Source organism: Rousettus aegyptiacus, unplaced genomic scaffold, assembly GCF_014176215.1.
Source record: "Rousettus aegyptiacus isolate mRouAeg1 unplaced genomic scaffold, mRouAeg1.p scaffold_m13_p_3, whole genome shotgun sequence".
Taxonomy (NCBI): Eukaryota; Metazoa; Chordata; class Mammalia; order Chiroptera; family Pteropodidae; genus Rousettus; species Rousettus aegyptiacus.
The window spans coordinates 171,345,206-171,372,691 of NW_023416306.1; the positions used below are offsets into that span (position 1 = coordinate 171,345,206).

Sequence of the window (27,486 nt, forward strand, 5' to 3'; positions counted from 1 at the left end):
GTCAGCCATGAAATTGTTTCAGAGGAATGAGCAGCTACCGCAGATGTAAACAGGGCCGCGAATGCCCCGTGTGGACCACTACTGGGGTGTGTAATGAACCACCGAGTAAGATGAATCCATTTTAGTACAACTGAGGTACATTAAAAACAAACTTGGAAGGTTTCGCATTCATTTTCACAGTTGCTTAATATTCCATTTATTTTTGCACCACATTTTAAGAAAATTGCTCTATTGATGATGAGGCCAGTCACCAGATCATTGGGAGAAAGCTCCTGGGATGATAGAAAGTTTCAGTGTTCTAGTTATAGGGTGAGATGGTAAGTCTGTTCTACTAGTTTTTAAAATACGAATAAATTAAAGAAAAGATGAGCAAACAAAGAGTGGTAAAACACGTGGATGGGCACGAAGCAAGGTTTTGATTAATCCATATGTGCAACACTGAGGTCCAGTTAAAAAGAGATCTCATTTATTAGCTCCGTGGGAAAGAAACCTGTAAACAGCTCCCTGCAATATTCAAAGATATTGTTCTTGTTTTTTTGTGATTCGTGGGAATCAATTTTTATCAGTAAAGCCATGAATAAAATAATAAAATAATGTCGATTAAATCCAACACTCTGAGGTCTGTTAGAAAGAGACTTCGTTATTTCCTCTAAGGGATCTGAGCTGAGAGATGAAGTTCAAGTCCATTGGGGATTTGGCTCTTGGGTCTTACTTAGCTCTTCCTGGGTGAGAGTTGCATGGATGTGCATGAATTGGTGACCGCAAGCATGGGTAAATGTGTAAGTGGGTGAAGATGAAAAGGGTCACATGTGGATCATTTATGAGAATGTGTCATGAAACAAGTATTCCTAGTAATATTTTTGTTTACGGAGAGTTCCAATATAACACGTAGCTAAAAATTATTGCTCCCTTTGGAGCACGAAGGGACTCAAGACACATAGGCACATAGTCGGATGCAGCTAAGGGTCCATATTGGGAGGGTGCTGGTTGCTGGCTTTATTGAGAAGAAGGAAAAAATGTTTACGTAAACAAATGGTTGCCTAACTATCTAATTAGAAGGAAGCAAGCGTGGGCCAGTGTTGAGAATGTGTTATGTGACACCAGTTAGGATTCATCTAATTGTGTTCACTGAATTTATTAACAAAACAAAACAAATGAAAAGGGACACATATAGTCAGTTGTTTCTGTGGGTGAGGAGCCTGTGGGCAGTTGGTAGTATTTTTGGAGTTCAAGTATAGGGTCTGTAGATTCTCGAGTAATTATATATTGTTAAAAGTTATCGTGTGACTATGATTATATCTCAAATGATTACTTAAAATAGGGCGAACAGCAGACAGTATAGAGCATGTGATGTGAAATAAGGTTAAGTATTAATCCTGCTATACCATGCTGCTTTCCATTTGAAGAAAATGGGACTAGTCTCTTCGTACTTGGATTAGGTACGTGGAGACACATATATGTAATAGTGGTATTTCGATTCTGAGTTTCAGTTGAAGAGTTTACTATATTATATATAATTTTATTCTATTTTATATTTATATTATGTATTATCACCCATATTTATACATTTTCTATATTTAGTATACAATGTATTTTTAGAAAAATGAATAAATGATCATGTTATTTAATTCATAAATAAAAATAAGTGAAAGAATTGATAAAATCAGAAAGGTAGATAGAGCTGGGGTTATTGGTGAGAACGTGCCATGATGCTAGGTTTAAGTCAGTCCCGTTCTGCACACATAAAGTTCATGAACGTGATTCCTGGGCTAATAACTAAGAGTCAGGAGTCTGCCCATGCGCACATGTGATGGTTACAGTGAGCCTCAATCTAGAGTAGGATGTCGGATTCAGTGATGCTACTACATTGCTTAAAAATAAAAATAAAACAAGCCGATAAATAAAAAGAAGCGCAATTTTTGCGCCAGTAATGCACGTATGGTATGATCCAGTTAATGGTCCACCTGGCAGTGTAAAAGTCACATCCACTTAAAAACATGTAATGGTATTTCCGATTTTAGGGAGTTTATAGAAACACCAACCATTGACCAAGGATGGGAATATGAACCAGAGTTCGTGATTCATAATTTTCAGGGCCTCATAATAGTCCGTTTTAGTGCGGCACCAGAATCTGTTCAGACGTCCCTCTCTTAATCACAGTGGAGGCTGTTTACCTGTTGAGGGCGGTGAACGTAGGAACGTGGGAGAAAGTTGCACTGTTTTCATTGTGAGAAAAGGTGGTGGTTCCTCGTTATTCATTCTGCCATCTTTACAATATGGACACGTTAGAGAGACGAGCAAAAACCTGTCCTCGGTGTGGCACTGAGGCGAAGCACAGCTGTTGATCGGTCCTCGCGTGCAACCCGGAAGGACATTGCAGAAAGACATCATGTGGGACAAGTGTGAATAGACTTAACAGTCATTCATCTTGTTCTTGGCATTTGTGATTATGGGTATTGATTGTATTATAATTTATGCGTGTAAAAATGATTCAGAAAGGAAGATAGTAATGAAGACCAAAAGTGTCAAGTCTAGTTCCATGGTGAGCATCCCAGGTGTTTGAATTAAGGGTTTGGTTCAACTCTGTGGCTCTGAGGTCATCACAAGAAGAGGTCTAGTTACTTCCTCTGTGGTAAATTTCTGGTGGTGTGAGGAAGGAGTATTCAGGATCCTGTTCTCGGGCCCTGTGTTGCTTGGGTATGGGTGTTTAAAATTACAAGTCAAATAATTCATGAGTAAGGAAAGAGACGAAAGAATGAATGAAAACTAGGACAGATACACGTTGTTTAATTATGAACATAGATTTTTAAATTTGTCTGCTGCACTGTGGTCTGGGAAAGCAATAGATCAAGGTTTCACCCCTTTTGGCCGTGAGCAAATAGACAGGTATGCCCATGATTGAATGTGGTTGTTATGGATGGATGGTGGGTGGCTGATTGTTGATTTTATTAAGAAAAGAGCAAAATGTTTGCATAAATAAATAATTTTCTAATTTAAAAAATGATTGTGGACTAATGACGAGATTGTATCCTATGATAAGAGTTAAGATTAATTTAAGATGGTTTACTCTGAGCATATGATCATGTTAATACTATTCAAAGTTTTTGTCCAGAGTTATAATTACACTAATGACATAATTACATATTGTTATAAGCGAATGAATAGATTCATATTTTATTTAAAAGATGTAAAACATACACCAGTGATGCTCTTTATTATGAAATAAGGATAATGACTTTTATTTTATACAACCGATGTTTATATTACGACCACGGGTAATGATGGTTAATTCAACTCCACATGACCGACGACTCTTTCATAGAAAGGCGGACGATGTTTCATGCATTTTCAGAGATGTTTGCTACTCTCTTTTCTTCATGTGACAGTCAATTTCAACATTTTTCTCTCAATGAAGAAAGCCTGTGAGCTCCACTGAGGGCCACGGCAGACAGAGACCTAATGGATAAGTTTTATGGGAAATGAGCATACAGAGAGATCTTAGTGATAATTCAGGGGTCTTATTTTTGAGATTTTGTGATTTATATTCACTGATTAATTATTATTGGATCAGTGAATGGTCAATTAATGAATTGTTACTTTTGTTAACAGTTTGTCAGAAGAATGTAGGGCTTGGCCCAATGATGATTCCTGGAGTGGGGGTTGGGTCTGAATGCAAAACCGTGATTAACCCCTGTCTGGAAATCTGGGGACTGTTGTAAAAAAAGAGATAAGACGAACTCTTTGGGAAGAGACCGCATGAATGGATAAAGAAATGTGTAAATGAATGAAATAAGGAGGGCCACATTTGGACCAATTATGACATTACGAAATAAGACATCGATTATTTTCGGTGCATATTTGAAAGACTGGGCTTCACAGATGAACAGATCCTAGCTGCGGACCCTTCCGTGAGGGCAGTATGGCCAGATATACCGAAGAGGCTATGTTGCTGCTTTAATTGTTCGATGGGGTATTTTAATTAGAAAAAGGACAAAAAAAGTTTACATAAATAAACAATCGCTTAAATAATTGTCTCAATGAAAGAGGGAGCGTAATAGAACCAGAGTTATGATGAGTCTAACTCTGTTCACTGAGTGTTATAAAAACTCCGAGAGGCGTTAATCGGGTGTGTTCGTGGACCATGAGCATGGAGGCAGTGTAAACACTGCTGTGGTTGATACTGAGCTGTTTGTGTCAGGCAGCGAAGGAGTACATTTGCATATTGATTAATTATTCAGAAGGAGGCGGAGCAAGGGCCAGTGAGGAGCACGTGCTGCGAACCAAAGGTGATTGCTCTGGGTGTGCCCAGATGTTGTCCAGATGAAGAAAGAGAACTTTAGTTTCCCTTGGCTAAAGTCCACATAGACACTAGCATAGACAAATTCTCTAGAAAAAAGGGTAGAGAATTAATTTCCTTTATTCTTAATTACATACATGAATAAATGATGAATCACCAGACACATAAATCAGAAAAATTTGTGCACGATTGGTGAGAACATGCCACAAAGCAGATTTATATTGATTCGATCTTGCACGTGAGGGTCACTGACAGCAGTCACTGAGCTGTTAAATCTGTTAGCGGGGAGTACGGGGGTAGTTGTTTCTGACAGATAATGGCTCTTATTCTCATGTTGGGGTTCACTGTATTATTAAATAAGTCAATAAGTAAGGTGTACCATTCTTGGACAATGATGAGATTATGAAAATGACCCAAGTTTATAATTAATCTAATAGTGCAACACTAACTCCCATTAGAAAAAAATCTGAAGATAGGTTCTTTGTTTCCTTTGAGTGTCTGCATTTTTACCAAATGAACAACACACCACAGACGATTTCATCATTCTCTCATGCTAAAGATCTTGGCTTTTACACACTCTGGGTAAGGAGAGAGGAGATTGATGTAACGGTTAGAGTTTATGTTCTTGGATTGGGAGGTTGGTTTCTGGGTGTCAATTGAATTTTTCAAAGTTATAAATGGATATATTAATAAATAAAACCAAGTAAGACCAGCACAGGCCCAAATTGGGATCTATGATTAACCTGATTCTATACAACTAAAATCCCATGAAAAAGACAAAAGGCGTTTCATTCATTTTGGGGGCCGCTTCACGCTGTGCTTTATTTTTGCATTGCAGCTCATTTAAGTGCTTCTCCATTAATAAAGATTTAGCCTAATTTCTTGAGGGAGGAACACATAGCAAGATGGACAAAATTGTTGGTGTTCTAGTTGTGGAGTAAGATTAAGGATCCCTTGGTGACTCATTACATCATCTTTAAATGAGAAAGGGCCAAGCATGGACCAACCAATGGAACTGGTATGAAGCAAGGATGTTGATTAATTTAGATGCGCAAACACACACGCATGGCAAAGACTGTCATCTGTTAGCACTGTGGAAAATGGGCATTGGGACGCTTGTTCTTAGGCTTTTTTTGATTCGTGGGATTTGATTGATTTATTATTAGTAGTAGTAGTAGTAAATGAGGGAATTAAAAGGTGTCCAGTATAGACAAATGATGAGTACTCTGAGGTGTATGAGTCAAAGATTTTGATTAAACCCTCTAACTTTGAGGTCCATTTAGAGAAAAGGCATCTTGTTATTTCCTCGGAGGGGAGAGGAGATACAGCAAAATTAGGAGTCACTGAACGTCAGGTTCTTGACGCTCTTGAGCTCTAGCTCTTAATGTCTGTGAACTGTGAGTGGGGTGATGCGAGCATGAGTAAGGAGTGTGCCCATAACAGTGGCCAGGTGTGTGGCTCTGCAGCGGAGCAGGGATCATCATTAATTCTGGGATTTCCCGAAGCGCTGCGTTCAGCAACCGCAATAGGTCACTCTCTTCCATGAGGGATGTCACGTATCACATGCGAGTCCACATTGTTCTGGGTTGGTGGCGGGGAGCTGGCTGTCTGTTCCATTCAGAAAAGGAGCAAATCATTTACATTAAACGTATTTGTTTAGATAAGTGCCTGATTGAGTAAAGGCCGAGCACAGACCAGTCTTCAGAATATGATAAGTATAATCACACTAATTGTGTTCTGACTTTTGTTTACAAGAGCAGATAGGACGTAGCAGGTTATATCCGTGCACAGTGAGCGTAGGGCCAGATGCTAGAATCAGTCAGTATTCTTGCCCAGTGTCCTGGCTTGCATTCGTTTTGAATGTATTGCTAAAGTGCATGAATGAACAGATGAGTTTATATTTTGGTCAGTTATTCAAAAGAAGGCAGAGAGCATGAGTTAGTGAGAAGTGGGTGTCATAATACAAAGATAATGATTCAGTCATTTCAGATGAAGAAAAAAATCTAGACTCATCTCATTTTAGACAAAGTACATAATGCAGTTGCATGAAATGATCTTTCAATTCTGGGTTATGGTGGGTTTTACTCTTTTTCTCTAAAAAATTGAATAAATGATCAAATTAATCTTTTATGCCTAATTAAATGAAAGACACATCAGTGGGTCAATAGATGTATAAATTAGGGTAAATTTTGGACTGATGCTTCATGGCACGCTCTAAGCAATGCACAAATATGGTCTTTGAAAAAGATTATTGAGGCTGTGAGCTAGGTGGTTAGGGAGTGCATACAGGTGGATAGTGGCACCGGTTACGTTATGACTCTCGTGTCGGGTGCTGCGTCTAACAGTGTTTACTACACTAATGAAAAATTTAGCCCTAAGTAAGTCAATACATTAACACTAGAGTCATTCTCGAGTCGATATTGAGAATGTGATAGGAATCGAGGTTTATGATTAACCTAGTCCCTCGTGATTCCAGCCCACTGAAAAACGCTAGTCTCTGCCGTTCCATTCTGTATAAATGTGCGTTTTACTTTGCAGAACGAAAATGCAGTAGCTGATTTACCTGTTCAATAGTAATAAATATTTTAGCTTTTACCTCTGTGGGTACGGAGCCTAGAGACTGTGGTAGACAGTAGTCAGAGTTCACGGACTTGGTTTAGGTGGTTTGTTCCTTATGACATTGTCAAAGGAATAAATACTGAATGCATAAATAAAATCAAAGGATGCCATGCAGGGACCAGTAACGGAAATTAACCAGAGTTTATGATTAGTCCATTTCGGTGCAGCCGAGGTCCATTAAAAATAACGGAGGGCTTTTATTCATTTTTGGAGTTTTTAATGTAATATTTTATGCCATGGTCAATTTAAACATTGTTTTCAGTGATAAGATCTTGGCCATCGATTCTGCTAGAAGGGGACAGCTAGGAAGAGGGAAGACAGGGTCATCGTAAGACGTGACCATGGTTGGTTGGTCGTTGTATTGTATTGGTTATCTATTGATGCTTAAAACGACAGTGAACGTTTATTAGTCACAGTTTCTCTGGGGCGGGAGTCCAGGACAGTGGGCAGTTTTTCCTATCGTGGGTTTGCAGTCGAGATTTCAGGTGGAAGTGCAGTCATCTGAGGGCTCGACTGGGGCCGGGGACCTGCGTCCGTGGCTCACTCACATGGCCGGCACATCGGAGCGGGTTGGTGGGAGGCCACAGCCCTTCCCTCCTGGACCTCTTCTCAGAACTGCTTGAGTCTCCTCACCACATGACTTCCTCTGCAGCAGCCAGTCCAAGAGAGAGGAAGGCGGAAGCCCAAACGTACGTGTAGTGTAGACTCGGGTCATACACCATCACTTGGACACAGACGCCAGGCGTGCGTTAACGGAGGCGACACAGGGCCAGGACGGCCAGAGCTCAGGGGCAGTGGGAGCCATCTCGGAGGCTGGCTACCACACGTACCATCCTTAAGACGCGAAAAAAAATTGAAAGAAGGGCGAGCATGGACAAAGTGTACATATGAGATTGATGTAAAGCAAGGAAGTTGATAATCTGCATGTATAATGTTCAGATCCATTACAAAAAAGACGTCATCTTTTAGTTTTACGGGAAATAAGCCTGTAGATACAGCTCAGTCATATTCTAGGCTCTTATTTTTAGATTTTTTTTTTATTCACAAGTATTGACTTTGTCATTATTAGTGACTTAATGAGGGAGTCAATAAACAGAGACACGAGTGAATGAAGAGAAGGTGCCAAGTGTGGACCGCTCGTGAACATTCCGGGGTGTCTGAATCGTGATTTTAATTAAACCCTACACCTCTGAGGCCAGAGACCTCCTTCAGCCTACATGGTAAATAAGCTTAGAGCAGATGTTAGTAATATTTAGGGTTTTGTTCTCAGGCTATTAAGTTAATAGGTCAGTATAGTATTACTATAAGTAAATTAATAAACGATGAAATAAATATACAAAGACAAGGAGAGCCGTATGTGCCCTAATTATGAGTGTCTAGCATATTTATTAATATTAATACATTTCTGAGGCACTCAGTTCCAATGTAAATTGATGAAATCTGATATCTGTTTGGGTAAGGAGCACATAGAGATAGAAATTAACACTGTTTTTATTGTTTGGAAGGTACTGATGCTTATTGAAAACAAGAAAATGTGATCTCGTTAGTTCAATCTGAGAGTAATGAGCATATAAACAGCTGTTAGTGCCCTTCAGATTTCTAATCCACTTAGTATGTTCGTGGGTATTGATGATTTTATGAGTCACTAAGATGAGGACATTTCCATTACTTGCAGAGTTGATTACTATTCCATTTTATTTTTTCACCATAGTTAACTTAAATTTCTTCAAGCTACTGAGGTTTTTTGACTCTTTAAAAGAAGCACATAAGCATATGGTTGATATTGTCAATCATATTTTGGGGTAAAATAATGGGTTCATGGTCATTTTTTTGTACCATATTTAAAATATGGGCAAATTAAATAACAAGGAGCAAGCATGGGCCAGCACTAAGAAGCAAGGAGTTTAATTATATGTGTGTGATATTAAGATTCATCTGTTGATCTTAGCAGTTTCAGCATTCTTATTCTTGGGGTTTGGGGATTTTTATGTGTCCATTTTGTTACTGTTAGTCAATGAATGAATCGATAAACGAAGGTGCAAATGAAAAAAGAGAAAGAGTCCGAGCTTAGACCAATGGCGAGCGTCCTGGGATGTCTGAATCAAGAATGACGATTAAGCACTGTACCTCTGATAGCCATCTGAAAAAAGAAAATTAGGCAGTTATCTCTGTGGGAAATGATATAAAGCAGAAGTCTGAAAGTGTCAGACCTTGTTTTGGGTCTGGTGAAGTTCTCGAGTGTAGATTATACTTCTATGAGTAAATCAGTGCGTGAATAAAAGCCCGAAATAAGTAACTGAATGAAGACTAGGATGGTCTTAATTGGGCCTATTATGAGAGTCTGTAATGAAATAAGGAACAGGACTAATACAATTTGGAAGTGTTGAGTTCCAGTAAAATAAACAGATGGAGGCTCTTACAGTTTAGGGAAAGAAACATAAAAAGACAACCACATGTAAGAGTCGGTATTGCTGGTGATGAGCAGCAGACATTTTTTATTTCCGATGTCGCCTCTTTTTAAAAAAGACTTTATTTTTTACAGCAGTTTTAGGTTCACAGCAAAATCGAGCAGGTGGTAGGGATCTCCCATAACCCCTCTGTTCCCCCCCACACTGCCTTCCCCGTTATTAGCATCCCACACGAGTGGTTTGATATAATTTATGAACCTACATTGGCATGCTATCATTTAAAGTCTATAAATTCCAATAGGGTTCACTCTTGGTTGTAAATTCAGTGGCTTTAGACAAATGTATAATGATGCCTATCCACCACTATGGTATCACACAGAACGTTCTACTGCCTTGAAAATCGCTGAGCTCTGCCTCTTCATCACCCCCACCCCTCGAACCTCCGGCAACCTCTCATCCTTTGATCATCACTACGGTTTTGCCTTTTCCAGAATGTCCTATGTTCGGAACCATAGAGTATGCAGTGTTTCCGCATTGTCTTCTTTCACTTAGTAACGCACATTTAAGTGTCTTCCACGTCTTTTCATGGTTTCGGTAGCTCCTTTTATTTCAGCATTGAATAATCTTCTTCGTCTGGATGGCACGTAGTTCATTCTTTTACCTGCTCAAGGGTGTGTTGGTCGGTTCCAAGTTTTGGTAATTATAAATAAAACTGCTATAAACATCCATATTCGGGTTTTTGGGTAGACGTAAGTTTTCAGCTTCTTTGGGAAACGCCAAGGAGTACGATTGTTAGATCGTGTGGTGAGAACGTTTAGGTTTGTCAGAAACTGCAGCACCCGTTCTAATGGGCGCGCCGTGCTGTCTAGTTGTTTTCGTTCGCGTTTCCCCGATGACGTCTGACGTGGAGCATCTTCGCATCCGCTCATTTGTCAGCTGCGCATCTCGTGAGGTGTCTCTTCAGGTCTCAGGCTCATTTTTAATTAGCTCGTTTGTTTTCTTATCGTTGACTTTTAAGTGTTCTTCGTCTGTTTTGGGTAACAGTCAATTATCAGGTGTGTCTTTTGCAAATATTTTTTCTCAGTCTGTGGCTTATCTGATTGTTCTTTTGACAGTTTCTTCGCACAGAAGAAAATTTTCATTTTAATTAAGTTTAGTTTATTAATTATGGTTTTCATGTATCGTATCTTTGGCATTGCATTTAAAAAGTCATCGCCAAACCCAAGGTCGTCTACATTCCCTCCTACGTTACCCGCTAGGAGTTTTATTGTTTCGCCTTTTGCATTTCGGTCTGCAGTCCACTTGGTGAGATGGGTAAGGCCTGTGCTTAGATGCGTTTCTCTGCGTGCAGATACCCAGTCGCTGCAGCACCGTTTGTGGAAGCGGTTGTCTTGTTTCGTTGAGTTGCTCCTTTGTCAGAGATCAGTTGGCTCTCTTTATGTGGGCCTGTATTCTAGGCTCTCTGTTCCGTTCCGTAGATCTGTTTGTCTATTTTGCTGATACCACACTGACTTGATTGCTGTAGCCGTATATGAAGGCTTGCCAGTCCTCCCACTTCGTTCTTCTTCAATATCGTATTGGCTGTTCTGGGCGTATTGCCTGTTCACAAGAACTTTAAGACCATTTTATCTACATCCATTAAATAACTTGCCGGGATTTTGATTGGGACTGCGTTCAACCTATAAATCAGGTTGTAGAGAACTGACATCTTGACAATGAGTTTTCCTGTCCATGAACATGGAATATCTCTTCATTTATTTAGTTCTTTTTTGATTAGTTTCATTAGTTGCACATATTTTGTTAGATTTATACCTAAGTATTTCATTTTTTGGATTCTAATGTAAACAGTATTGTATTCTTAATTTCAAATTATACTTGCTAATTACTGGCATATAGGAAAGTGATTGACTTTTGTATGTATTTTCTACACAGATGAACATGTGTTCGTTAACAAAGGCAGTTTTATTTCTTTGTTCACGAATAGTATACTTTTTATTTCCTTTTCTTGCTTTATTGCATTAGCTCTAACCCCTAGCACAACGTTGAAATGAAGTGTTGAGAGGGAATATCCTGACATTGCTACTGATCTTAGTGGGAGAGCTTCTAATTTTTCATCACTAAATATGATGTTAGCGCTAGGTTCTTTGTCAAGTCGAAGAAATGTCTCTCTATTTGTAGTTAATGAGGGTTTTTATCATGAATGGGTGTTGGATTTTGTCACGTGCTTTTTGCGCATCTATTAATATGATGTGATTTTTCTTCCTTAACCTGTTGATGTGACAGATTTCATTAATTCACTTTTGAAAGTAGAAACAGCATTGCATGTTTTGGGTAAATTCCAGTTGGTCATCGTATATATCTTTTCATACTTTGCTGAGATTCAATTTGCTAATCTTTCGTTGAGGGTTTTTGCATCTTTGTTCATAAGAGATATTGTTCTGTAGTTTCTTTTTTGTTATAATGTCTCTCTTGTTTTGGCACTGCTGGCCTCACAGAACGTGTGAGGAAGTATTTCCTCTGCTTCCATCTGCTGAAAGAGAGTGTAGAGAATTGGGATAATTTCTTCCATAAATATTTGGTAGAATTCACCAGTGAACCCACCTGGGCCTGATGCTTTCTGTTTTGGAAGGTTATTAATTATTGAGTCAATTTCTTTAATGGATATAAGCCTATTCAAATTGTTTCTTCTTGAATGAATTTTAGCAAATTGTGTCTCTTGAGGAATAGGTCCATTTCATTGAATTGTTCGTGGTGTTCTTTGACAATTCTTTTAATATCCATGGGAATTGTGATGATTTCTCCTCTTTCATTTCTGTTATTAGTAATTTGCGTCCTCTCCATTCCCACCCCCCCCCCCCCCCCCCCGTAGTTAGCCTGGGTATAGAGGCTTATTGATTGATCTTTTCAAAGAATCAGATTTTGGCTTCATTGATTTTTCTCCATTAATTTTCTGTTTTAAATTTCTGATTTCATTTTTATCATTTCTCTTATTCTGGATACTTTGGACTTAATTTGTTCTTTTTCTAGTTTACTAAAGTAGAAATTTAGATTACTGATTTGAAATCTCTTCTTTAAATAAAAATTATATATATTTCATGTGTATAATATGATGTTTCAATTAATATACATAGTGAAATAATTACTACAGCCAAACTAATAACATACCTATTGACAAATATCTCCCTGTTTCTTTCCTCTCCCCACTCCTGGTGATTACCATTCTACTGTCTTTGTCTGAATTTTTTTAGATGTTGCACATAAGTGAGAAATGCATCTTATATCACTTAGCGTAGTGTCCTCCAGGGTCATCCATGTTGTTGCAAATGACAGAATCTCCTTTTTTTTTTTTTTTTAATAAGGCTGAATAATATTCTACCGTTTGTGTGTATACCACAATTTCTTTATCCATTCATCCGTCAGTAGACACTTTGTTCTTCTTTTCCGACGTAAGCATTCAATGCTATAAATTTCCCTGCAGGTGCTACTTTTGCTGCATTCATTTTTAAAAGCAACAGGAAACATTTACACAAATGGATATTTGATTGAGTCAATATCTTATAGAATGAAAAGCAATTATGGCCACATCTTGAAAATGTATCATATAGGAAACATTATGATTGATCAGATTGTGTTCACTAAATTTTTATTAACAACCCAAGAATGATTTACTCAGTTTTTTCTGTGACTAACAAGTAGGTAGATATTAGCATCATTTAGGATTTATTTCTAGTGTCTTTGCATTCCCAGATATTGGAGTATTGTTATAATTGAACAAATGGAATACATTCCTTTTTATTTAAAATAAGAGAAAATGCAGGTCAATGGGACAACGATAATTATTAATTTGGGTTTTCCTTAGTGATATTTATGGAAAGAAAAATTCCTAGAGTACTCCCATGTTTGATTAGGGACACGTAGATCATTACATTTAATTGCTATTTTTGTTCTGGATGACTGGCTAGTTTACCAATTTAACTTTTTAATATAATGAACATATGGCTAAATCATCCCATAAATAATTAAATAAATGAATAAGTGAATGAATGAATGAACATATAAAATAGAATAAGCATTGGGAATGGGAAATAAGGTTTTAAAAGATCCCAATTCTACAAAGGTAACATCCATTAAAATGATCTTTTATTCTGTTAAAATATAAAGATATTTTTGATAGTTATTATTCTTATGTGGGGGATTCAAAAGTGGTTATTACATTATTTAAAAGTAAAAGTCAAATACTAGACTAGTGAAAAAGGACCAGGCCTTAGCACTATCTAGTTCCGCATAATTAACATACATTAAAAATCTAGGTTAATTCTACTTTGTCCTCTACAGAATGGCTACAGGACAGTAGACTTATTCATCCCCTAAGAAACAAAATCTTGGCAGCCAGCTCTGCAGATAAAGAGCAGAGTAAGTAAGACCGGAAGTTCCCATTGTTGGTGGGGGCGCTTTGTTTACAAGTGTTCAATGGGTTTTCAAAAGAATCAATGCATATCAAAGAAACAGCCCCCACCTCAAGTATGGACCAGTGATGGGAATATGTTCAGAATCAAAAATCACATTCAATCTAATTTGGCACAACTGAGGTAATTTAAAAAAGATAGTAGTCACTTCATTCATTTTCTGAACTACCGAATATTAGATTTTTTTTTCTTCCACAAATGACTTAAACATTTCCATATTGGTGTGGTCCTGGCTGATGACTGTGCGTGTGTGGCAGTCCATAAGCAAATGGAAGACACCGTTTTTTGAGAAGGGATTAAAGATGGTGGTTTCACCACTTTTCATTGACCCATCTTTGAAACATGGGCTAATTGAATAAAAGAAAGCTGGAGAAGGACCAGTGGTGGATGTAGATTCTGTATGAAGCATGGATGATGATTGATCACACATGTTCCCTGAGGTCCGCTGTGAAAGGGGGTCTGGTCTAGACGTTCTATTGGAAAGCACCACCAAAAACAAGAACATTCCTGGGATTTTATGATTGTATTGTTATTCATTGATCGATGAATAAATAAATGAAGGTATAATGGAAAAGTATACCTGGACCAATGATGAGTACCATGGGGTATCTGAAACAGGAGTTTTGATTAAACCCGTATGCAACTCTGAGGTCCGCGTGGTTACATGTAGTTATTCCCACTGTGGGAGACGAGCCCATGTTATCTTGTGCTTGGGCTTTTGTGGTGCTTGGGCATGGGCTGTATTTTTATTATGTTATTGACCCACCAATAAATAAAATGTATCAATGAATGAAAAAAAAAAGGACAGGTTATACACCTGTTATTAAGGAATGTAATGAAATATGGATCATTATGAAAGTATGACTGAGACTCTTCCTGCCCTGGAAAGGAGTAGCCAGTCCTTTGTGCATTAACAGTCAGGGTTTATATTCTGTGTTGGTGGTGGGTTGCTGACTGATTGTTTCATTAAGGAAATGGAAACACGTTTACTCATAATAAATAGTTGTTTAAATAACCACATAACTGAGTGCCAGGCAAGAATGAGAATGTATTATATGACAACACTCATAATTAACTTGATCTTTTAAAAAAACTGATTGTTATTAAAACAATAAAAAGAAGCAAGTCTGTTATTCTTGACAGCAATGACTGTGGACGGCCGTGTTTCATTCTGTGTTTATGTTTTGGGAATAAGATCACAGATACTGATGTCTTTGTATAAGAGAAAGAAGATATATTTTTATATCTTAATCTCTTCTTAAACAGTCAGCAAACCATGGACCAATTAAGAACATGTTTTGATACTAGGATATTGATTTATCTTGTTTTCCAACAGTACACAGTCTAGGAAATAATCTAGGTTCTTTAATTTTTTGAAAGGTGCACCTAGACCTTTCCAAGTTGTAGTAGTTTGCTTCTGGATTGGAGTTGAACCGTTCCGAGTCTTCTTAAGAAAAATGAGGACATGATGTCGTTATTCCCTGAACAATAAAATAAATCAGTGAGTGAGTGAATCAAATACATGAGGAAGAGGATTGGGGAGACTGTATCATGAAACAAATTAAATATACCCAATTCTGTATAAATAAGTCCAACGGAAAGGTGATCTTAATTCTCCCTATGTAGGTAGAAAGTCAAGTCAGGTGTCTTGAATCGTTATAGTTCTTATTTTGTGCTGGACAATGAATTCAGTGGTGTTCATATTATTTAAAAGTAAAATTTAGGTGAGTAAATAAAAGATCGCCATTCTTGTGATGTAAAGTAGGCTTTATGATTAGTCTTCCTGACAAATTTCAATTTAAGAAGACTAACTCTATCTTCATTGTTTTAAAAACAGGCTATTTTTTCCCTTTGTGGGATGAACCATTACACTGCTCCCTGATTTACTTGTTCTCTACCTTCGGGGACTAAGGAGCATGAAGACCCGTGTAAGTAAGAGAACATCAACAGTGCTGTTCTGAGCTGAGATGGGCTAGTGTGTGGGAGCCCACAAAGTTATTTCAGCAAAATAAGTAGTTAAATAATACATGGAATCGAGGAATGTGAGTCACGAGCCCTGACTCAAATATGTCATGAACTAAAATTTATGATTCGTTCAACTCAACCCAACTAAGGACCATTGCTTTAGCGGTGGTGGGCATTTTATCTGTTTTCAGAGCATTTTAACGTCCCATTTAATGTTCACGTCACATTTATCTAACGCATTCCTCTGTTGATAAAGATCTCAATTGTTAACTCTTTGAGGCTGGAGTACCTTGGAAGATGGCAGATGGCAGTTCTGTCCACTGTGAGTTAAAATGATTGATAGGTCTATGGTTATCGATTACACCAACTTTAATATATAGACAAAGCCAGCGAGAGAGGAGCCAGAGGACACTAACCCTAAGAAAGGAATTGATATGAAAGAAAGGGGCTGAGTCCTCCCTGTGTGTGAAACGGAGGTTCATCACGAAAAGCAATCGAGTCCATTTGCTCTGTACGAACAAGGGCGATGAACAGATCTTGGCTGTGTTTAAGGCTTTTATTCTCAGTTTTGTGTCATTAAAGTTTATTGATTATGTAATTATTATTCGTGAACCCATGAATGAGTGAATCAATTCAAAAAGGCATAAATGAGCGAAGCGGTAGAGAGCCCCGTGTGGATCGATGATGAGTACTGGTTGAGGTACCTGCATCCACACCTCTGAGAAAGGCCTCCGTGTGACCGAGGTCCATTGTGAAAAGAGAACCAGTCAATAGTCCCTGTAGAAATTAGCCGAGAGTACAAGTTAGGAAAATTCAATAAACTTGTTTCTGGGCTTTTGTGGTTCTTGGATATGGATTGTATTATTTCAAGTGGATCGATGCATGAGTAAATAAAGAAATGTATATATGCGAAAGGCTAAGAGGCCTACTCATGGAATGACTAGGAGAGTACAATAAAATAAGCATAATATTAATACGATTCTGAAGTAAAATGAACAGGTTTAGCCCGTAGTTCTCTTTCACATGAAACACGTTAGTATCCGTAGTTCAGAGGCAATGTTTTGAGTTTCTGTAGTTTGCTGGGGTTTTTCTTAATATTAAGAAAAGGGAAAGACTTCGCATCAGTCAATAATCCATTAAATAACCTTCTGCTTAATAGATATCCACATAGATGGGTATTCGAAGTCCTTATAGATCTTATTCTTGGGCTGAGGGTGGACTTCATAGTGTTTATTATAATATTTAAAGCTAAGAATTCAATACTAGATTAATAAAAAATTGCTTTTTGGAGCCAACATTTATTGTTGTCTAGTCCTTCCTAACAGCCATTAAAAAATCTCAATCTAGTCTAATTCTGCTTTTTCCTCTGTAGAGTGAATGTAGGACAGTTGATTGAAAGAAAGGATCGATGTCAAGAGCAAAGAGTGTAAAGGCTAGTATAGTAAGCCCCTCAGTTCACAGTCTTTGTATGGCTAGCTCATTCATGGCTCACGTCTGAAGAATTTCAAAGCAACCTTTCTGTACAACATACATGAAATAAAGGAAAGTATAGGCGAATGATGGGAATGTGTTAGGAACCAAAAATTATGTTTCATCTAAATCAGCACAACTGAGGTCGGTTTAAAAGAAGATAGGAGTCATTTAATTTATTCTCATAGCAGGGTAATATTACTCTTTATTCTCTACGTGGTTGATTTAAGCATTCTCTTATGGGTACAGCTGCCTGGTAACCCTTTGGAAGTGGCTCAGAGGTGACCAAAGATGATAGTCTTTGACATCTGGTTGCCATTAAACAAAAGAGAGCCACACAGGAAGCAACGCTGAATATGCTACGGAGGGATTGTGCCCCCTCCACAGGTGCAGCCGTTACAAAGGAGGTGTGGCTTATTAACTTCACAGGTCGAGAGCCTAAAACGCAAGGATCTTGTTTGGGAATTTTGTGATTGTTTTATTATTTGTGAATCAGAAAGTTAATCAGTAGATTACCAAGCGTGGACCGGTGATGAATGTCATGGGGTTTCTGAAATAAGAATTTTGATTAAACCCATCTGTAACTCTGAGGTCCATTACTATGAGATGCCTCGCGGTCCCCTTTGTGGGAAATGAGCCTATAGCACCTTTTTCTTGGGCTTTTTGCAGTTAGGGATATGAATCACATTATTATAATAAAATTAGACCATGAATAAAGAAATATGTCAATGAATGAAACATGAGAGTTACGCGTGCACTACTTTTTTAAAGCATGCAATGGATAATTATTAAAACAATTTTAAGATTCTCAGTCCCAATAAATTGATAGTCAAGGCTTTCATCACTTTGGTAAGGAGCATATGGTCATTGTAAATAAGAGTGAATGTTTTTGTTCTATGTCGAGGCAGATGGCCAACTGATCATTTTATTAAGGAAAGGGAAATATATTTACAGAAAAAGTTAATTGAATAAACTACGTGAGACAGAGAGTGTGGAGCAGCGACGAGGCCGTTTTATACAGCCACATTAATGATTAATGCGATCTTTTAATGCAATTTTGTGTAAGCAAACATTAAAGAATCCAGTTTGCTATTCTTTAGAGAACTGACATAGAATATAGATAAATATTATTCGAGGCACTTATCCGGTGTGGGCGGGCTCACATATATTGAAGGATAATTATAAGTGAACAAATATAAATATTTCTAGCTCGGCGGGTTAACAGTACATCAATGGAAAGCATGCAACTGGGTATAAAGATCGTGATTCATCATAATTTTACATGAGGGATACCCATAGGAATGCCAAGGGTCCTATATGCTCCTTCAGGAGCATATAGATAGATGAGAACATCAGCGTTTTTTTTTTCTGGTCTGGTAGTGTGTTTCTAGTTGCACATCTCATTTTTAAAAAGGACAAAAAACTTACATAATTGCATAATAATATAACAAGTCATGATAAACACATTGGCATGTATTATATTAACAAATAATATCAATACAAATATAAATGATTAGTTATTGAAACAAGGAAGAAGTCTACACATTGAAAACATGACTATAGTAATTGCTGATCTTGTGTTCACTGGTTATTTAAAAAGAAAAACGTAGATGCATTTTGTGGATGATTTCCTTGGGTCATAAGCCAATGGATAGATTTCATCGTCGCTCAGTGTTACTGTGTAATGTCCTTAGGGTTCACTAGTACTGGTGCTATTATCGTAAGTGAGTGAAAGAAAAATTTTATACCTCAATCCATTATTTAAAATGCCATAAAGCATGGGCCAGTGAGAAGCAGATGTTCTATGAAAGAGCATGATAATTCCTGCTCTACCCTCTTGAAATCCACTTAAATAATAATAATAAAAAAAGAAATCCAGCCTCCTCCTTCTTTAAAGAAAGATCATATAGACCCAGTCTTTTAAATACACTTTGCTATTAACATTTCAATTCAAATGAATTAAAAATAAAAATTCAGTTACTCAGTAACACCAGCCTTATTTCGTCCAGATGTGGCCAGTGGCTACCATATTGGGCGATGCTCGTAGGGATCGCTGCAGACAGTGCTGAGATAGAAGTTGCATGTGATAGTATTTAGTTTTGGGTAGCACTGCGCTCTGCCATTTTGTGTTTTCTTAAAAAAAAAAAAAAAAAGCAGGTAATTAAATTATCCTTAGAGTTATCAAATAAATGGATACATAGGTTATTCAATAAATACATGAGTGAAAGTACAGTATGGCCCAGTGGTCAGACTGTTTCATGAAACAAAAATTTGGTTATTTATTATTTTTTTATTTGCTGTATCAAAATTTATTTTTTCTCTCCATTTTTAAATTAAATGTATTAGGGTAACATTGTTTAACAGGATTATTATATAGGTTTGACGTGTACAATTCAATAGTACGCCATACGTCTGTTGCATTGTGTGTTTACGACCCAAAGCTGAATTTCCTTCCGTCTCCATATATTCGCTTCTTTCATCCTCATCTACCTCCTCCCCTCCCCTCTTCCCTCTGGTCACCACTGCCGTCTGTGTACGTGAGTCTCTGTGTCTTTTAGTTTTATATCCCACGTATGAGCGAAATCATATGACTCTCAACTTTTTCTGTCTGACTTGTTTTGTTTAACACGATAATCTCTGGATCTATCTATGTTGTCACAAATGACAGTATTTCATCTTTTCTTAAATTTATCCCATTTTGCAAAAGATTTCCCCATAAAAATTATCTGTCCTTTTTGTTCTATGGTGTAGGGCTCTATAGATGGGTATTAGCAATGGCTTTAGTTCTTCTTGTGTTGGGCGGTGGATTAAACTATCTTCGTTACGTTATTTCACATTAAAAATGTGAGCCAATAGATGGAAAGGATAATGCTGTTGAATTGACAATGAAAATGTCACACAGGCCAATGTTCATGATTAATCAGTAGTGTAGAGCTGACTTCTATTTAAAAATATAACTTCACGCTCTTTATTCTTTTGAAAAGCTGCTTTCCCTCCTGAATGAACACTCCACTTTGGATTCAGTCATTGTCCGGCGATGACGACCCTGCCTGTGTGAACTTCTGTCCCCGGAAGGGAGCAACGTAAGTGATGGAGTTCCTGTCCTTGGCTTGCATGCTCGGTCGCGTGTGGTCCCTGACATGCTTCAATGGAGTGAAAGGCCATAGACACAAAAATAAAAGCTAAAGACACAGAGTGTGGGCCACGGGAATGTGCTTAGGGTCAAGGAGTGTCACACACCCATTTCAGTGCGACTGAAATGGTAGAAGTTGAATTTTCACAACCGTTTACCTTTCCGTATTTTTGCACCACGGTCGCTTTAAGCATTTCCACATTGGCAGAGATCTAGGTTATTAACTGGTTAGAGGAATCTCGTAGCAGGTGGAACACACCGCCCGTGTACCAGTTGTGGGGCGCCATTGTTGTTTTGGGTCGTGTATGACGCCATGTGTGAAACTGGCCCGATTAAGTGAGCATGGCGCAATCACAGGCCGCCGTTAGTGGCGGTTGATACTGTACGAAGCCGAGCTCTGAGCTCTGGCCTGAAAGCTCCGTAAGAAATCAGTCTCGAGACACATCCTGTTAATCTCCAGGACCTTGTTCTCGGGAGGCGGCGACTCCTGGGAAATGAAAGCGTGAATGAATAAAGAAAAAGAGTGCCAAGCTTGGACCGATGATGAGATTGGAGGGTGTCTGAATCAAAAATTTTGATTAAAGCCATCTGTAACTCTGAGGTCCATTAGTAAAAAGTGGCCTCCTTTCTCCTCTATGGAGAAGAGCGTAGGGCAGAAGTCGAGATCATTCAGGTGTCTTGATCACGGGCATACACACTTTATGGGTATAGATCGAGTTTATCAGTGATAAAGACTTGAATCAAATTCACGATCAGCCTAGCGTCACACAAGTAATGTTTCATAAATCAATGGAAATCTGGACTTTATTTTTTTAAATATTGGCATTTGATTTCACAGAATGAAGATCGTGGCTGATTTAATTAGTCTCTGCCGATGAAGATCTTGGCGGCTACCTTCGTAAGTAAAAAACATTATGACTGAAGTAAATGAGAGTCGAAAGATCTTATCAGTTGGGGTGAATTGTTTTTATTAGTGTTCATTGAATTAGTTAAAGTAAGCCATACATAGATCAATAAAATGAATGTGTTATGAAACAAAAGATTACAGTTAATCCAATTCAATGCAATTGTGGTTAAAAATAAGATGGAAGATATGTTACTAAGTTTCAAAGCTGACTAATAAGAACCCATGTGATTTTTGCACTGCATTTGGTTTAAACATTTATTCAGTAATAAAGTCAGGGCTGCACTGTCCAGTGGGGTCGCCCCTAGCCGAACGTGGCTACTTACATTTAATATGAGTTAAATGATATGAATGTTAAATTCAGTTCCTCAGTTGCATTAGCCACATTTTAAGTCCTTAGCTACATGCGGCCGATGGTGACCGTACCGGGGAGGGCAGTTACAGTACATCCATGTTCTCACGTGGAGTTCTGCGGGGCAGCTTCCCACTCAGGGATGAGTACTAGTACTTACGGGGTTGTGAGGTAGTCGGAACAGGGTGCGTGAGAGCAAAGATGTTATTGACCCGCACACATGTCACTGAGGGCCACTGCAAAAGATCTGGTCGGCTAAGAAAAAATCTAGTTTAGAGGGAAAAGCCTATAACAGATCTTGGTCATATTCGAGGATTTTGTTTTTGGCTTTTTAAAAAAATATGAACATTGATTTTATTACTGTTAGTGGATCAATGAAGGGATCAATAAACAGAAGTATAAAAGAAAAAGACCGCTCGACCTGGATCAATGATGAGTACCCTGGGGTGTCTGAAATCAAGGATTTTGATTAAACCCTGTAACTCTGAGGTCCGTTACCTAAAGATTCCTCTTCGTTTCCTTTATGAGAAATGAGCTTATGCCAGGAGTTAAAAATATGCAGGAGTTTGTTTTTGGGTTTCTGAGTATTGTATTTTCACTAAATCAATGAATGAATAAATTAAGAAACATAAACAAATAGAGACAGGATGAGTTATTCTTGGTTCAAATATGGGAGTATGTAATGTAATATATATAACATAAAAATCATTATTAATACATTTCTGAAACACTGAGTTCCAGTAAAATAAATTTCTTAAAGCAGAGCTTTTTGGGTAAATAGCATTTAGATAAATGGATATAAGAGCCCCTGTTATTTTTCTGGATTGGGTCGTTGATTCTTTGTTTTATTACGAGAATGGCAGAACATTTACTTAAATTGATTACTGATTAAATAACTGCAAAATTGAGAGAGGGCTACACATGGACCTATGTTGAGAATGTGTTCCATGACCAGTTATGATTAATTCAATGACCTTCACTATTTTTTTAATTTGAAAAGAACAAGAAAAGATTATCTGATTTTTTTCTGTGCCTAATGAACATATGGACGGGCATTAATGTTGGCTTGTTTCTATGGAGTCATAAATATTAATGATATTATTATATATAAAAGAATAAGTTAATATTTTAATCAAATATTTGAAAGAAGGCAAAGTACAGACCAATGAGGAGCATATTTTATGAAATAAGAGGGTGATTAATATAGTTCTACACAGTTGCCTTCCAAATAAGAAAGTCGACCTAGCCTCCTACACTTTTGGGATGGTGAATATATTTAGAAAAGATTTTTCATTCTGACTCGTTGGTACAATTTTTTTAAAAAAATGAAAGATAAATGACTCCATGTGTAACTGTACATACATACATACATATATACCGTTTGGACAAATGTAGACAATTGCCGAGAATGTGCTTGAATTTAGAATTCAGATGAACCTAATTTTTTGCAAGCAAGATTCATTTAGAAAGAATATATAGCCCTCATGTGGCTAGAGAGGGGGCATATAAACAGATATGTGTACTAATCATAGTTCTTATTCTTTTGTCTTGTGTTGGTTTCAAAGCTGTTCTTTATATCCCTTAAATTTAACATACGAATTATTTGATAAGCCATTCAGAGTTTTAATACATAATAAGCACTAAGGTTTATTCCTAATCAGTTGTCGTTGACTTGATCAATTTAAAAAAATCTGATTCTCATCTGATCTGTCTCTGTCTATTCATCCATCCATCCATCCATCCATCCATCCATTCGCCTACCTGATTTAATCTCTTTTTATGCTTGTGTTGTATTCTACAGAATGGACCCATAATGATTCAGTTAAGGACCATAGAACCTTATGTAAGTAACAGTCAAAGAAATTGCTTTTGGTTTGGTGGTTTGTCACAGGTGTTAACTCTATTATTGAAAGGAAATAAATAGCTACATATACAAATAAAATGAATGAAGGTCATGCGTGGGCCAGTTCAACACATCTGTGGTCAGTTAAGGAGAAAAAATAAGACCATTTTATTCATTTCACAGTTAATTATTCAATAATTAATGTGTGTGAAATATTATTCAATTTTAATTTTGAGTCATAGTTTACTTAAACCTCGCTCTGCAAAGACATAGTTTAGTCACATTCAAATAGTAAAAGGGAGTTAATATAAAGTATTATATTAATTTCTATAGGAAACATGGTCAATTAATGAAAGATAAATATATATTTCTCTATAGAATTACTTTCTACTGACAATATAGATAGATATATATAGGTTGACATAAATATCTATATCATTGGGGAATAGTAATTCTACAGAGAAATATTACAGATATTCAAGGATTTTGGACAAATTAATTTTATTAGTAGTATTAGTGAATGAATTAAGTAATCAATTAAAATATGTAGATGTGATTGAAGATAATGAAGGCCAATCTTGGACCAATGATGATAACTGGTGGAGTATGAGTCATGGATGATGGATACTATGTGTCTGGAACTCTGAGGTCCAACACAACAAGAAATCTGGTCCGTACCTTCTGTCAGAAGTAATGGTATGGGCAGATGTTGAGAATATTCAAGGAATTTGTTCTCGTGGAATTTGATTCTATTATTATAAATGGGTCAATGAAAAGATCAATAAACACGTATATAAATAAATAAAGAGGGTGAAGCATTGTCCAATTATGAAAATCATGAGACCAGGAATACTACTAATATATATTAAAAACCCTGAAATCCATTAAGACATAAATGTCTTAAGGTTGATACATACAGTGTAACTAAGAGTCCATGTCTTTGTTTGGTCAGTGCCTTGTTTTCTCGAGAAAAAAATATCACAAGTTAATACATACTTAAGTGACTAATAACATGAAAGGAGGAGTGCGGGATACCTGGAGGGAATATTTTACTGTTAAAAGAATCCAAGAAGGCTACCATGGCTGGGTGATAAATACGACATTATCATATTGTATTGATTTAGCAATACTTCCGAAGTTAAGAATAATTAATAAAAATGATGTAATCAAGATGGCGAATGATCTTATAGATAACTACTGAGGGTACTTAAATTCTTGTTCTTAAGTTTTTGTGATTCATGTTTATTTATTAGTAAAATGAGGGATTAATCAATAAAGAAACTTAGAAATTAATGGAGAAGGCGAGGGCTGACCCTGGACCAATGATGACGACTGGTGGCGTATGAGTCACGGATGATGAATACCACGTGTCGGGAACGCTGAGGTCCTACCCAATAAGAAATCTGGTCCATTGCTTCTGTCGGAAATGGCCGCAGTGACAGATGTCAGTAGCACGCAAGGTCATGTTTTTGGTTTTTGTGTTCATGGATATTGATTTTATTAGTATAAGCAGATGAGTGAAAAAATTAAACAAATATAAGTAGATAAATATGAATAAGTGAAGAATTAAAAATTATGAAGATTAACAAATATTTAAGTGACTGAGTAGATTAAATGCAGAAAGCAAAATTAGTGCAGATAAGGTCTCAACTTTTTTTAAAAAATTACCTTCTGTGTTTTTCTATTTCTCAGAGTGCATGTATTGGAGATGAGTTAAAGTCAGGAGATGTCTGGTTGTCTCTCTGTGTTTGGTGCATAGACACAAATGTGAGTTTTCTGGGTATACACTCTGTATTTGAAAAGTGTGCCATATAATCAAAGCAAGCCAACCATGGCCTACTGATAACATGTAGAATTGACACGTAACATTATATCGATTAATCTGAATGTGAAACTATGAGGGTGATTAATAAAAGAGATAGTACGGTGTAGTAGGTGAACCTGTAGACAGAGGTTCACCTGTAGGTCTATTCAAGACTCATGTTCTAGGGTTTGTTGTGTTTCGTAATTACTATCAGATCAGTTGATGAACTAACCAATCAACAGAGGTAGTTGAGAGTGGGAAAATGATGCCGAACCTGGACCAGTGATAACGACTGGGGGCATATGAGCCATGGATGATGGATACGTGTCTGGAACTCCGGGTCCCACACACAAAAAAATCTAGTTTATCACCTTGGTTGGAAATGATTCTATAGATAGATTTAAGATGTTATGAGGATCTTTTTTATAGATTTTGAATCTATGATGATAAATGAATCAATAAAGAATCCATTTAACAATGTAAATAAATAAAGATGAAAAGGGTGAAGCCTTGTCCAGTTATGAAAAAGGCCAGAGATCCTATTCATCAATATTGAAAGACTAAGTCAGTTAAGAAATAAACGGTTCGAGGGCGTTATGCATAGCCAACGATGTTACAGATGATGTAAATAATGGCCCATGTTCTTGTTCGGGGTTGGCAGAAAGTTCAATGTTGTTAGTTTTTCTTAAGAATAAGTAAAATATATACTGCCCCATATTAACATATAACTTGATAACTAAGTAATGAAATATGTCACAAAGATCGATAGAGGAAATATCTTAATCATGGTATCATTTACTCTGCTCTACTTTTTAGAATGGACACACCGAAACTGACCTAAGCTTGATGACCTGGTCAGCGACCTCTGCGTCCTCCTGGAGGAGCATGGGAACCAACGTGAGTGACAGGGTTCTCATCTAACTTCGGTTGGTTGGTTGAGGCTAGTCTCGGTAATATTTTTTAAGAAGTATTCAATATCAGAAGAGACCAATGATTAAATTAAAAGTATACATGTGACGTCTTATTGAATCGTACACTTGAAACCTATGTAATTTTATTAACCATTGTCACCCCAATAAATTAAATTAAAAAAAAATTGGAACTATATGAAACGTTATGGTGACTAATCTATCTTTGGAATAATGCAGATGGTTAATAAAATTCAATTAGGCAATGATTGTAAAAAATGATAAAGATATACTGAAAGCTCTTGTCCTTGAGCTTTCGTGATTCACAGATATAGTTAGTAGTAGTAGATGAGTTAAGGTATAAACAAATGTAGGTGAGAATAAAGAAAGAGAGGCCTGAATGCGGACCAGTGATGACAACTGATGGCGTATGAGTCACACGCGATGAATGCCATGTGTCTGGAAGTCTGAGGTCCAACACAAGACCAAACCTAGTCTCTTTCTTCTCCCGTAAATGATCCTATGGATAGATGTTAGGAATATGCAAGGATATTGTTCTTGTAATTTTGGATTCATGGATTTCTGTATTAGTAAAAACGAATCGATGATAGAACCAATAAACAAATAACTAACTATAAACAAGGACAAAGCCTTATCAGCTATGAATATATGTGGCGAGGCAAGAGCTACTGTTAACATAAACTGAAGAAACTGATACATGTTAAGAAATAAGTAAACCAAGGTTATTACCTCCTTTTTAAGGAAATATCATTACATGTATGCTTATATCTCTGTTTAAGTTATGACAAATAATAAATACCTTTATGGCTGAGTAAATGGAATTAGGAAAAAAACACCAATTTAAAGCAGGTCTCAGTTTTTTTATCATCTCTGTTCCGTACTCCTCAGAATGAACGCGGTCGCGCCGATGTCGGCATCCTCCACGCTCCATGGTCACCTCTGTGCGGAGAGCCTGGAGACCGAGGTTAGTCAGACCTCGAACAAAGTTCATGTCTCTGAGAGCTTTTTCCCTAGTATTCACTGTGTTGTTAAGGGCGTGAAATATGATCTGAGATGCCAACCATTGTGAATGATAAATATGGAGTTTGTCTGAAGCACTATATTTCTTAATCCATATATGAAACACTGATGATAATTAATAAAAGAGATAGATATATCAATGTGGCAAATGATCCTATGGGCGGATGTGTAGAACGTTCATCGCTCTTATCCTTGAGTTTTTGTGAATCATACAGTTTTAAAAATTAATATTAGTGAATCGGTGAATTAATCAATGAGCTTATGCAGATAAGAATG

The 27,486-nt window shown here is 37.1% G+C and overlaps 1 long non-coding RNA gene, 8 other non-coding genes and 1 pseudogene across 10 annotated transcripts in view; all 10 read left to right on the forward strand.

Moving 5' to 3' along the window:
- LOC107497560 overlaps positions 1-27,486 on the forward strand; it is an 88,571-nt gene that overhangs the window by 28,365 nt on the left and 32,720 nt on the right. For both annotated transcript variants that reach the window (XR_004950049.1, XR_004950050.1), the window contains exons 8-15: positions 13,660-13,737; positions 15,628-15,718; positions 20,210-20,308; positions 21,197-21,256; positions 23,416-23,457; positions 25,150-25,224; positions 26,078-26,158; positions 27,079-27,154. This is a non-coding gene — a long non-coding RNA (uncharacterized LOC107497560). The remainder of the gene's footprint in view (positions 1-13,659; positions 13,738-15,627; positions 15,719-20,209; positions 20,309-21,196; positions 21,257-23,415; positions 23,458-25,149; positions 25,225-26,077; positions 26,159-27,078; positions 27,155-27,486) is intronic.
- On the forward strand, positions 5,505-5,576 carry LOC118601135. Its single transcript, XR_004950224.1, has one exon. It is a non-coding gene; the product is annotated as a small nucleolar RNA SNORD113/SNORD114 family (small nucleolar RNA).
- On the forward strand, positions 14,372-14,446 carry LOC118601128. Its single transcript, XR_004950219.1, has one exon. It is a non-coding gene; the product is annotated as a small nucleolar RNA SNORD113/SNORD114 family (small nucleolar RNA).
- Positions 17,748-17,822, forward strand: LOC118601127. Its single transcript, XR_004950218.1, has one exon. It is a non-coding gene; the product is annotated as a small nucleolar RNA SNORD113/SNORD114 family (small nucleolar RNA).
- LOC118601120 lies at positions 20,892-20,965 on the forward strand. The gene has a single exon (XR_004950213.1). It is a non-coding gene; the product is annotated as a small nucleolar RNA SNORD113/SNORD114 family (small nucleolar RNA).
- Positions 22,037-22,109, forward strand: LOC118601124. Its single transcript, XR_004950215.1, has one exon. It is a non-coding gene; the product is annotated as a small nucleolar RNA SNORD113/SNORD114 family (small nucleolar RNA).
- LOC118601112 lies at positions 24,037-24,111 on the forward strand. The gene has a single exon (XR_004950206.1). It is a non-coding gene; the product is annotated as a small nucleolar RNA SNORD113/SNORD114 family (small nucleolar RNA).
- On the forward strand, positions 24,773-24,847 carry LOC118601116. The gene has a single exon (XR_004950210.1). It is a non-coding gene; the product is annotated as a small nucleolar RNA SNORD113/SNORD114 family (small nucleolar RNA).
- On the forward strand, positions 25,537-25,607 carry LOC118601122 (annotated as a pseudogene).
- LOC118601115 lies at positions 26,573-26,647 on the forward strand. The gene has a single exon (XR_004950209.1). It is a non-coding gene; the product is annotated as a small nucleolar RNA SNORD113/SNORD114 family (small nucleolar RNA).